An 11,368-nucleotide genomic window follows, 5' to 3' on the forward strand; every position below is an offset into this window, starting at 1 on the left:
AGCTCTTTCAACTCTGTATCTCCAAGTGATACTCAAAAGTCTTCATTCCTCTTCCCCTCCCTCCTCTCCCTCTTATGATTTATCTGTTAAAGAACCTGAGTAATTTGGTAGATTTCCCAATAGTCGGTAGTTTTTGTGTAGCATTGAAATAATATGGTGCCTTGTTTTCTGAGATTTCTTGGCATGGTTCCCAAAGGCTACTTTTTTCTTGGGCTTTCTTATTCCTTTCTCCCTTTTGCCTCTATTCTGCTGTGTTTTGATTCCATTATGAACAATTTTTCCTCAGTATCAAAAAGACAGCTTGGAAGGTCCCTTTTTAGAAGCCACATGCATTAGGGGTGCCTGGGTGGCTCAGTCAGTTAAGCATCTGCCTTTGGTTCAGGTCATGATTTTGAGGTTCTGGGATTGAACCCTGCATGGGGCTCCCTGCTCAGTGGGGAGGAGTCTGCTTCTTCTTCTCCCTCTGAGCCTCCCCTCTGCTCTTGTGAGCTGACGCTCTCTATCTCTCAAATGAATAAATAAAATCTTAAAAAAAAAAAAAAGCCACATCCATTAAACTGTTCTAGCTCTATCAGCCCTTATCTTGAGACCCTATTGGAGTGGGGAGAAGCCATCCATTCAGTGATGGCTCTTAGAACTGGCCCGTGGCACTTTTCAGTGAGTACCTAGTGGCTACTTTGGAGTTCTTTTGCTCTCAGTGGCTTCATTGTTTCCCTTTGTTTTTTCCATAAAGTGATGATACCAGGAAGGTCATATGGCTGTTAGTGCTTTGAACTCATCCACTTTTACTTTGGGGCTTTGCAAAATATCTTGTTACCTAGTTTTGGTAAATTTTGTCCATGGGTTCTTAGTTTTGCTATGTACTAACTCTATGTTTTTATATAGATACTCAGAATATTTAAAATTATGTTTCCACAGTTGCCATCATTTTCCTTGAATTTTTGATTCAATTTTTTGATTAGTTAAGGGTATTTGAATGTATTTCATTAGAATATTTGAAAGTAAGAATAATAAAATAATTTGAGTTTTATTAAGTACAGCCACATTTGGATATATGCAAGGTGGTTGTCATGTGAAGAAACTGGGTATGCATCCAAAATTACAGTAGGAATAGCGACTCTTTTAGGATCATTTTCTGTGTGTTCATGTGCTGTGTATTATCTTAATTAATCTTAGGAAATACACAGTAAAAATTTGTTTTTACCATTTTACAGATGAGGAGACTGAGGCTCCAAGAGGTTAAATATGATTTGCACAAAGTTTCACACTACTAGGTGGGGAGCTGGAATTCTAACAAAGTCACGTCTAATTCCAAGGACCATGCCTTGAGCACTGTAATACACTTGCAGTTGTTCAGCAAGGTCTGTTTTGATTCTTTCGTGTCTTTTCCATTATTTCACCCACAGCTTTAATCCTCTCCCATAGATTCCAAAAATAACCCTCTGATCCTTTCTGGCTTCCGTCATGACTGTTGACATTGACCTGGCCCCTTGCTTACCCATAAGATTACAGAACAAGAAATGTTAAAACCTCTGTGAAAAGCTCTAGTTGGTCAGAAAGATGTATGAATGAATGGTATTCCAGTTCACATTTTATTGTCACAGAAGAGATTTCAACTGTCCCACCGTTGGCTCTTGCTTAGTTTTTGCCCTGTTTCCAGTTACTGCCCTTTACCAATCCTGTGTTCTAGCCATATCTATCTATTCACCCTCTGTAGTGCTGCCATTTAGTTTCACTGTTCTGCTTGCTCACGCTGCCTTCTGTTCATGTAATGTCCCCTCTTTGCTTTGCCATCCTTTAAAGTCAGATGCTTAGGTGGTCTGCTCTGTGGAGACATACCCGGTTTCCTCCAATGATGAGGCAGAATCTGTGACTCCTTAATGGTCCTCACACAGTCATTGGAAAGGATCTCTATCATAGCATTCATCAGAGTGTGTTTGGGCGAGGTATGTTTGAACCTGCCTGCTCTGCTAGACTCTGAGTTTACTGAGGAGTGGGACATACCTTACTTTTTGTAAACCCAGAGCCTCCACAGTGCCTGGAACACCACACTGACTTAAATCAGTTTTGTTAGATGAACCCAATTAGTGTCATTGACATTATTTTCTAGTAATAAGATTAGTTTTGTGTGTGTTTGTTCTTTTTTTTTTTAAAGATTTTATTTATTTGACAGAGAGATAGAGAGACAGCACAAGTAGGCAGAGTGGCAGGCAGAGGGAGAGGGAGAAGCAGGCTTCCCGCTGAGCAGGGAGCCCAATGTGGGGCTCGATCCCAGGACCCTGGGATCATGACCTGAGCCGAAGGCAGCCGCTTAGCCGACTGAGCCACCCAGGTGCCCCTTGTGTATGTTCTTTTTTATTTATTTTTTTTACTGAAGTAGAGTTGACACACAATGTTAATGTTAATTGCAGGTGTACAACATAGGGATTCAACAAGTCTATATGTTATGCTGTGCACACCACAGGTGTAACTGACATTTGTCACCATGTAATGTTGTTACAACACCATTGACTACATTTCCTATGCTGTATTTTTATCCCTGTGACTTATTTTTTCCGTAACTGGAAGCCTGTTATAAGACTAATTTTAACTTCTTGATTAGAAAACAAATACTTAACAATTGTATACTTATTTTGCTTTTCTATTATGACTTATCTCATAACATGTATTCAAAACTATACCTAAATAGGCATGGCTGAATAGGCAAAGAGCATGTTTAACTAAATTTGCCACAAAATTAAACTTCTTTCTTGTCTGGCAGTTCTCTGAGAATTATCTGGGTGTGAATAATATTTTTTCATGTAGCTCATCATGGCCAGCAAAATTAAATATTTTAATTAACATTTGTAATCAGCTTTTCCTATTCTTGGGTCTAGTGGTTTATATTCATTTAAGCAAATTGAATTTTAAAGATAAGTTAAACACAGCCTTTACAAAGCCAACTTCAGATTGATTTTCTTTTCTCTAATGTCATATACTTTATCAATTTACATTTCCATCATTCATTTATTTGTTCACTCATTTAATAAATCACATGTGTATTGAAAGCTAATAACCATCATTTCTGGATAGGTCTGGAATTTGCTCAAGTCAGGGTGATGGGCCTTTCTGGAAAACAGTGTGCTTTAATTTTTAAAATCACAATGAGACAGAAATCTCAGGATATCAAGAGACACAGACTAGACAAAATGGTTTTACTATTCATTTATTTTCTGATCAAATAGTTTAAGCAATATTCATAAGTTAATTGATTAGAACTTCTTCTGGTCCTCTGTCTAAGGGTGAAATTATTCAGTTGTTCCAATAGGTCCAGACTCCAGTTTATCATTATTCTTTTAATGACTGAGATTAAAAAGTGAAGATGTCTTACCTTGCAGACAAGTTAAATACTTTATAGGCTTAGGGGCTCTTTTTGTAAGGGGATAGGCTTTAACTCCTTTTTCTGAGGGTAGAAATTATGGGTCTTTCGATGACATTCAAACATAATTTTTTTAACTCACCTGCGACACTTCAGAGAAAATTTATCTCTTTTTAAACATAAGAGCAAGCAATTTCTAGGAAAATAGAGACTATTTGGTGTTTTCTTTCTTTTTTTCTTTTTTCTTTTTTTTTTAAGAATTTATTTATTTATTTGTCAGAAAGAGAGAGAGAGAGCACAGGCAAGGGGAATGGCAGGCAGAGGGAGAAGCAGGCTCCCCACTGAGCAGGGAGCCCAATACTGAATTTGATCCCAGGACACTGGGATCGTGACCGAGCTGAAGACAGATGCTTAACCGACTGAGCCACCCAGGTGCCCCAGTGTTCTTCTTTCTTATTGCAATATGCAGTCTCTAGTTTTGGAAAAAGACACACAAACCTTAAGGCAGCTTGTTTAGGACAATAGATACAGTTTATATAGTCTGCTAATGTCACCAGCTTCCCACAAAAAGGAGCCTTTTATCCAGTGGTGCTGTTGGTGTTTTTTTTCAGGTCTCTTGGAAGAGATTTTTCTTAAGGATTTGCCTTGGACAGGGATACAAACCCAAGTAATACATGGTTCTTTCTGTCAAGTAGTTTATAATTTAACCAGAAAAACATACAACCAATGATTACAAATAAATGCGACAAATTCTTCTGAGTAACTAATTTACTAGGATAGATGGTATTATTTTATTTTTAAATGATTTTCAAGACTGATGTAAAGTGCTCTCCTAGAGAGTAATAGTCTATGAACTCTAATTTGGACATACTTTTTAATAAGCTTTGTTTCCTAATTTCTGTGGGAGCTATAAGTTAAATTCTGATAACAAGATTGGAAAAACTGATTAAAGACACCATAAATGAATTTCAGAAATCTAGCTCTCAGGGTCAATTTGCTGTGTGAGTGAAAAACCAGAAGTGACCCCCAACAACATCACTGTATTATAGTAATCATTGTTCAGAGCTTGGGGCTTTGTAGTTCAGACAGATGGGGATTCAATTTCTGGCTCACTATTAATTTTGTGATCTTAGATAAGTTACTTAACTGCTCTAAGTATCATTTCTTCACCTGTGCGATGCCTCAGAAATTATTTTGAAGACTAAAAGACATTTATGATTGTTAAAGTTAACAGTATAGTGCCTGGTACCTAACAAGCCCTAAAAATATATTTGCTATCTTTATGTTACTGTGATAATGCCCCTGAATCAGTTTTAAAATATTTTAAACAATTTACAATGTATCTATTCAAGGAAGTGTCGAAATAAAAGGGAGTGAAATAAAGGTGTTACAAAGGGATCATGGCAGGGCCCTGAGACCTCAGAAAGACTGGCCATCCATCTAATCCTCAACCGTGACAGGCCAGACACTCAGTTTGTCAGTGTCTTTTAAAATGGACTCATCAGGATCAGGGGATATCTCCTACTTAGGGCTCATTGATAGTGGAGACAATGCTATTTGTAATTACAATTCACCAGCCAGAGCACTTTTTTCTCCTATTTTATATCCTAGAGAATTTAGTCATTAGCTTTTTGCACAGTGAGCACAGAAACAAATCAGAGGTAATTACATTGTCTTGTGGAATTTTTTATTCAAGTTTCCTAAAAGCCCAAGACCTCCCGACCAAGAAGAGTACACCTTTCTAATAACTAGCGTACTTCAGGGTCTCTTTACTTTGGTCATCCTGAGTAAAAAATCTTCCCAATCTTTTGCTCTTTTTCACTGTTCTTTTTTTCAGTATTCTATGAAGACCACCATACTAGCTTCCTATTACAGCTCTAACAAATTACCTCAAACTTAGAGGCTTAAAACAATGTACATCTCACAGTTCTAGAGGTCAGAAGTCTGAATAGATCTCATTGGGCTGCAGTCTAGGTGTTGGCAGGGCTGTGTTTTCTTCTGAAGGCTCTAGGAGACAATCTGTTTCCTGGCTTTTCCAGCTTCTAGAAGCTGCCTGTATTCCTTGGTTCCTGGTCCCCTCCCATCTTCAAAGCCAGTGGAGTAACATTGCAAACCAGTCTGTCTCTTTCTCTGTTTTTGCCTCTCTGTCTCTCTGTCCGATTCCCTGGCCACTTTCTTTCACTTATAATGATCCTTGTTATTGCACTGGGCCTACCTTGATAATGCTTGGTTATCTACCTCACCCATCCCCCCATCAAGATTCTTAACTTAGGGCGCCTGGGTGGCTCAGTCGGTTAAGCAACTGCCTTCGGCTCAGGTCATGATCCTGGAGTCCCTGGATCGAGTCCCGCATTGGGCTCCCTGCTCGGCGGGGAGTCTGCTTCTCCCTCTGACCCTTCCCCCTCTCATGTGCTTTCTCTCTCTCTCAAATAAATAAATCTTTAAAAAAAAAAAAGATTCTTAACTTAATCACATTTGTACAATCTCTTTTGTGTGTCAGGTAACATGTTCACAAGTTCTGGGGATCAGAGGGTGGATGTTTTGCCAGAAGCATTATTCTGTCTACCACAACTACCTAGTCTTTCTGTGGGCGAGGCAATACTACTGATTGCATAATGACATTTTTCACATTTAACAATGCTATAATTAGATTTCCAGACTGCTCTTTAAGCATTGATTTGGGAGAAATCTAGTCCTTTAGGCAGATTTCTGTAATAACTCATCTTATTCCTTATGTGGTTATAACCTTATAGGTTAATGTTATATTGAAGTTCAAGTACTTCTTTTACTTACCGACTAGAAATCAGAAGATGAGGTCATATATTTCAAAGATTTCCATCTGTAGGAATGAGAATTTCTTTTCTAAAGTTTACCTTTTAAAGTTGCAAGTTTCATTTACCTGGGGAATTCACTTGCATGGAATTGCTCATTTTCTAAGGATGCTAATTCAGTTACTTATTACTGTAGCACATATCTGAGTTTCTTAAATTTTAGCAAGTACTTCAATCTGACTCCTCATTTAGATGTACTCATGCTTTTCACTGTCTATTTAGGTAAATTATACAATAAATCTTCCTTTTTGAGGGTGTTCCAGTGTGTTTGCATTGACCTGATGAGATATAATAGGTACTGTTATTATAGGATACTGTATTAAACAGCAAAATATAAAGGCAGAATGAGCATCTTTGACCCAGGAGTGACTTCTAGATGGCATGTAGGCAATATTTTATTGCATTATCTATTCATTTTATAGGTCCTATACTCATGAATAAATTGCAATAGCAGGGAAGCATGATTGTGACAAGGTAAGAAAACTGGGAGAAAGGGCTCAGAAGAAAGAAAAGAAGTATTTTTTTGTGTGTGTATGTGCTTTGGACAAGCCCTTTGAATAAGTAAAAATTATCTACATGAAGTCTTAGGCAAACAGCTTTACATCATATTAGATAATTTAGCTAATTGAAAATATGACTAGAAAAATAACATTAATTTTAAATTGTATTTTGAATGTCAAGATAGTAAGTGCATTCTTTTGCATTCCATTATATACTTGAAGACTATTTTATCCAATTAAATACTCTTAAAATTTGTAATCTTAGGCCAAGGTCTGCCTACCAAGTTAATCAAAGAAACAGATTTTGTAGGAATCCCTTTCACAGAAGGCTAATTTTCGAAGATATATGGCTCCATACTGTCTTCTAGTAGATGTATTGCTTTTAGAAGTTGTACTAACTCTTCTGAGCCATTAAGCTAATGCATAATATTTTATGGATACTGTGTCTGAGAAATTATATATAAGTTGGGAACCTATTTATAATATCTATTCTTTCTTCACTAAAATAACTTTGGAGCTTTATGAGGTAACTCAAGGCTGGTGGCTGGAGAGATAATATTGATAGAATGAAGTAGCTAATGTAGGAATGTCTTGCTTGCTTCCCATATCCCAGTTAGTCACTATCATAATTTTGTAAGGTATGAGCTGGTAGCCCCATTTTCCAGGTAAGAAAATTGAGTTTCTAGGTGTTCTAGATACTTTACTCCAAATATTCTAGATTTTATCCCATGTTCAAAGTATCAAAATTTTGTCTATGGTAACTCATGAATGTTAGTTTCCTAGGCTGTTGTAACAAAGTACCACAGATTGGGTAGCTTAAAACAACAGAAATTTGTTCTCTTAGATTTCTGGGGAAGTCTGAAATCAAGGTACCTGGAGTGCCGTTCTCCCTCTCTGAGGCTCTTGAGTAGACTCTTTCCTTGCCTTTTCCTATCTGATTCTGGTTGTCAGCCCGTGGCTTTCCTTGGCTTGCAATGGCAGTACTTTAATCTCTGCCTGGGTCATCACATGGCATTTCTCCTGTGTGTCTGTGTGTCTTCACATGACATTCTTCCTGTCCTCTTCTTCTGTCCTCTTCTTGTGAATAAGGATACTAGTCATATCAGAATAAGAGCGTACCCTACTCCACTATGACTTCATCTTATCTAATTACATTGGTAACAACCCTGTTGCCAAACAAATTAGTATTCTGAAGTCCTAGGGGTTAGAATTGCAATGTATCTTATTTGGGGGACACAATTCAACCCATAACACCATGTGTACCACATTTGGAAGAACATAGATTTTTGTAAATTGTGTTTTTTGACATTAGGTTCTTAGCTTTGTATCCAAGGATGTCACAACTAATGATTATATGAAAATAATTATTGTACTTTTTTTTTTTTAAAGATTTTATTTATTTATTTGACAGAGACAGAGACAGCGAGAGCAGGAACACAAGCAGGGGGAGTGGGAGAGGGAGAAGCAGGCTTCCCGCCGAGCAGGGAGCCCGATGTGGGACTCGATCCCAGGACCCTGGGATCATGACCCGAGCCGAAGGCAGTCGCTTAACCAACTGAGCCACCCAGGCGCCCATTTTGTACTTTTTATAAGTAAGTGTTTCTCCAAATTTCTTCCAAGAAATACTCTTTTTAGGGTGCTCTAAGAAAAATGGAATGTGTTATCAAATAATTGTAGGATATACTGAATATTATTCTACATTTTATTCACTGTTCTTGGAGACCTAGTGACCCTTGGGATGTTAAAGTCACTTGGAAGTCCTGGGTAAAGTCTGTTGAACCCACCTTAAGTTCCCTAAACACGTTTGATGTCAGAAACTATCATGTAACGCTTGTTACTTTGTACAGCCATCTTGGAAGATGCCACATTTGTGGATCACAGCATATATGCCATTTTCCCTTTTCATTATGAACATGGGCAGATGACTTAACCTTTGTATGCTTTGGTTTTCTCAACTGTAAAATGAGAATAATAATTGTAGTTATATCATAAAAATTATTGAGACTATTAAATAAGATGAAACAGGCAAAGAGCATGACCTAGTGTTCAACCATGGAAAGAGCTCAATCAATGCATGTTTATCATTATTGTGATTAGTATCCTATTTAGTCAGTATTTGTCACTAGACATTAATCCTGAATGGTGCTGAGCTCCAACAAACAGAAAGCCGTACTTATTAGCTTGAACACAATTTCTATATAATTTACAGAGTAAAGAGATCTTACTTTTTATTCTCAAAGTGTTTAAGTATTTTACCTGTTTTATTGCAATGTCTCAGGAAACGTAAAGAAAAAAAGGCTATATTAGAGTTGGTGTAATATGTGTAGTAAGAGGGAATTGTGCAGCACATTTTAGAAAGAGATTTTTGGAGAATGATTAAAATTAAGGTTTCTCATTAAGAATACTAGTAATTTTATTGTGCTATTAATAAAGTGATGCCCCAGGAGCAATTGAAATATACATATAAGGCTGAAGGAGCTTGCAATAAAAGCCCCAGAATCCTATGCTTTGGATTCTTGTGAGTTTTTTCCTATTGTCTTTTATGTCAGGCATTCAGTTGACAGTTTTGTTTTTTTCTCGGTTTCTCAGGCACTTTATTCTATCATATATTCTAACCACTTGCTGTTTTAAAATATACTACAAACTAGAAAACTGATAATGAAGGTTATTCCGTTGTTTCTAAAATAGTAAGATTGCCGAAAGCTTTTTTCTCCCTGCAGATTCTTTTTTGCTTTTTTTGTTTTTAAAATAATTTATTTAATTGTAAGTTTATATAATTTAATGTTTAATAATGATTTTGCTTAACTGGCTTACAAAATTTCTGAAAATTCAACATTAGACTCTCACAGCATACCACATGTGTTAATATTTTTTAGTATAGTTGTTAATATTTTATAACTTTTTAAAATTTTAATTCCAGTGTAGTTAACATAACAGTGTTATATTAGTTTCAGGTGTACAACGTAGCGATTCAACAGTTCCATATACTACTCAGTTCTCATCAAGATATGCTGCAGATTCTTGAGCATATTTTTCTACATGGTTGAAATTGCTAGCTCAGTGACTTCTATCCAGTTGGTGAAATGTTCCTGTATGTCCCTTAAAATGATTATTTTTGTGTAAGCTAAGGATAGCTCCCAAGCTGCCACTTCACCATTATTTCTTGGTCTCTGAATGCCCCTCTTTCCCCATCAATTCCTCATAATTTCTCCAAATGGGTGCTGACCTGGCTACAACCATGCCTTTTACAGCTAAACTACTCTAGTCAGAAGCTTGTCTTCCTGCCCATTAGGGGATGCAAACTACTCTTCCAGTACAGCTTTATACCAGATGATAGTTCTGTCTTGGAAGAGCTGCAGACATTGCTTGGGGTCCCCCTTGGATATATAAAAATCTCACTTTATTCTTTGTCAGTCATTTTGCTTAGAAGAATCATAACGCTGAAAGGATGATTAGAAATTTTCCATTCAGGTCTTTCTGATTCAAAAATCATACTAATTTCTCAACTGTTAACTATATTAAACCCAGTCTTTCTGTTTGTGTATATGTCATTTGAGGGGATTATTTTTTGTTGTTGTTAGTAAAGAATTATAGTTAAATGTAACATATATACCAAGTATATATTATCAATTTTCAAAGCATTCATAGAACATAGAATGTATGGGCAACACTAAAAGTATGAGAGAGATTTCCTTTTTGTTTAATACTTAGGGATCATGTAGTGAGTCAAGGTTATAATTTTAACAACTATTTTATGATTATACTTAGAAGTATGGATTAGTATTTAATAGACTGCCAAGTAAAATCACTAGTCTATGCTAGTACTTTTCATACAGTGTTTCATTTAATCTTTCGTTGGCCGTATTATTTTGGCCTATCTTGCAGATAACGAAGCTAAGGTTCAAGGACTTAACTTGCCTTTCACAGTGGATAGATGACAGGGCTGGGATTTGATCTCAGAGTTGCCTGAAACCTCAGCGTATGTGTTTCCTACTCTGCTGTACTACTTCTGATGACATAAGGGGAAAACAAAAAATCAGAGAAGAGGTGAGACCAGATTAGCTTCTGAAGCATGAGGATTCAGTGGGCCGTGAGTAGGAGAATATCCTTTGTGCGGAGAGTGGTGTGTGGGATAGAAAATCAGCAAGTCAGACACCTAGGGTTATTTGTAGAACTTGAGGAGCATATTCTGATTATAATGGTAGGGTTTGATAGGAGAGAAATTTAGGTAGTGTTATCCTCAATAACAGACTGGAAAGTTTAAACTTGTTTCAGTAGGTGATGAAGAATTATTGAAGGATTTGATTCCAGGCTGATGGAATGTCATGATGAAAGTGTTGAATTAAAAAAAAAATAATGTGGTGACGATACCAGGGTAATTGAAAAGACAGTCTTTGAAGCATTAAAATGAATAAGGAGTTTGTCGTAGCAACTGAGAGGAGAATGATGAGAACCTAGACTAAGTTAATAAATTAGGAGATTTTTTTTTTAATTTTTTTTTATTCTTATGTTAATCCCCATACATTACATCATTAGTTTTAGATGAAGTGTTCCATGATTCATTGTTTGTGCATAACACCCAGTGCTCCATGCAGAATGTGCCCTCCTCAATACCCACCACCAGGCTAACCCATCCTCCCACCCCCCTCCCCTCTAGAACCCTGTTTGTTTTTCAGAGT

General features: G+C 36.8%; 1 protein-coding gene across 1 annotated transcript in view; it reads left to right on the forward strand.

Moving 5' to 3' along the window:
• Positions 1-11,368, forward strand: part of KCTD8 (potassium channel tetramerization domain containing 8) — a 219,765-nt gene that overhangs the window by 29,309 nt on the left and 179,088 nt on the right. The gene's annotated exons all lie outside the window — the stretch shown is intronic.

This window comes from Leptonychotes weddellii, chromosome 2, assembly GCF_054177405.1.
Source record: "Leptonychotes weddellii isolate Sample4059 chromosome 2, ASM5417740v2, whole genome shotgun sequence".
Taxonomy (NCBI): domain Eukaryota; kingdom Metazoa; phylum Chordata; class Mammalia; order Carnivora; family Phocidae; genus Leptonychotes; species Leptonychotes weddellii.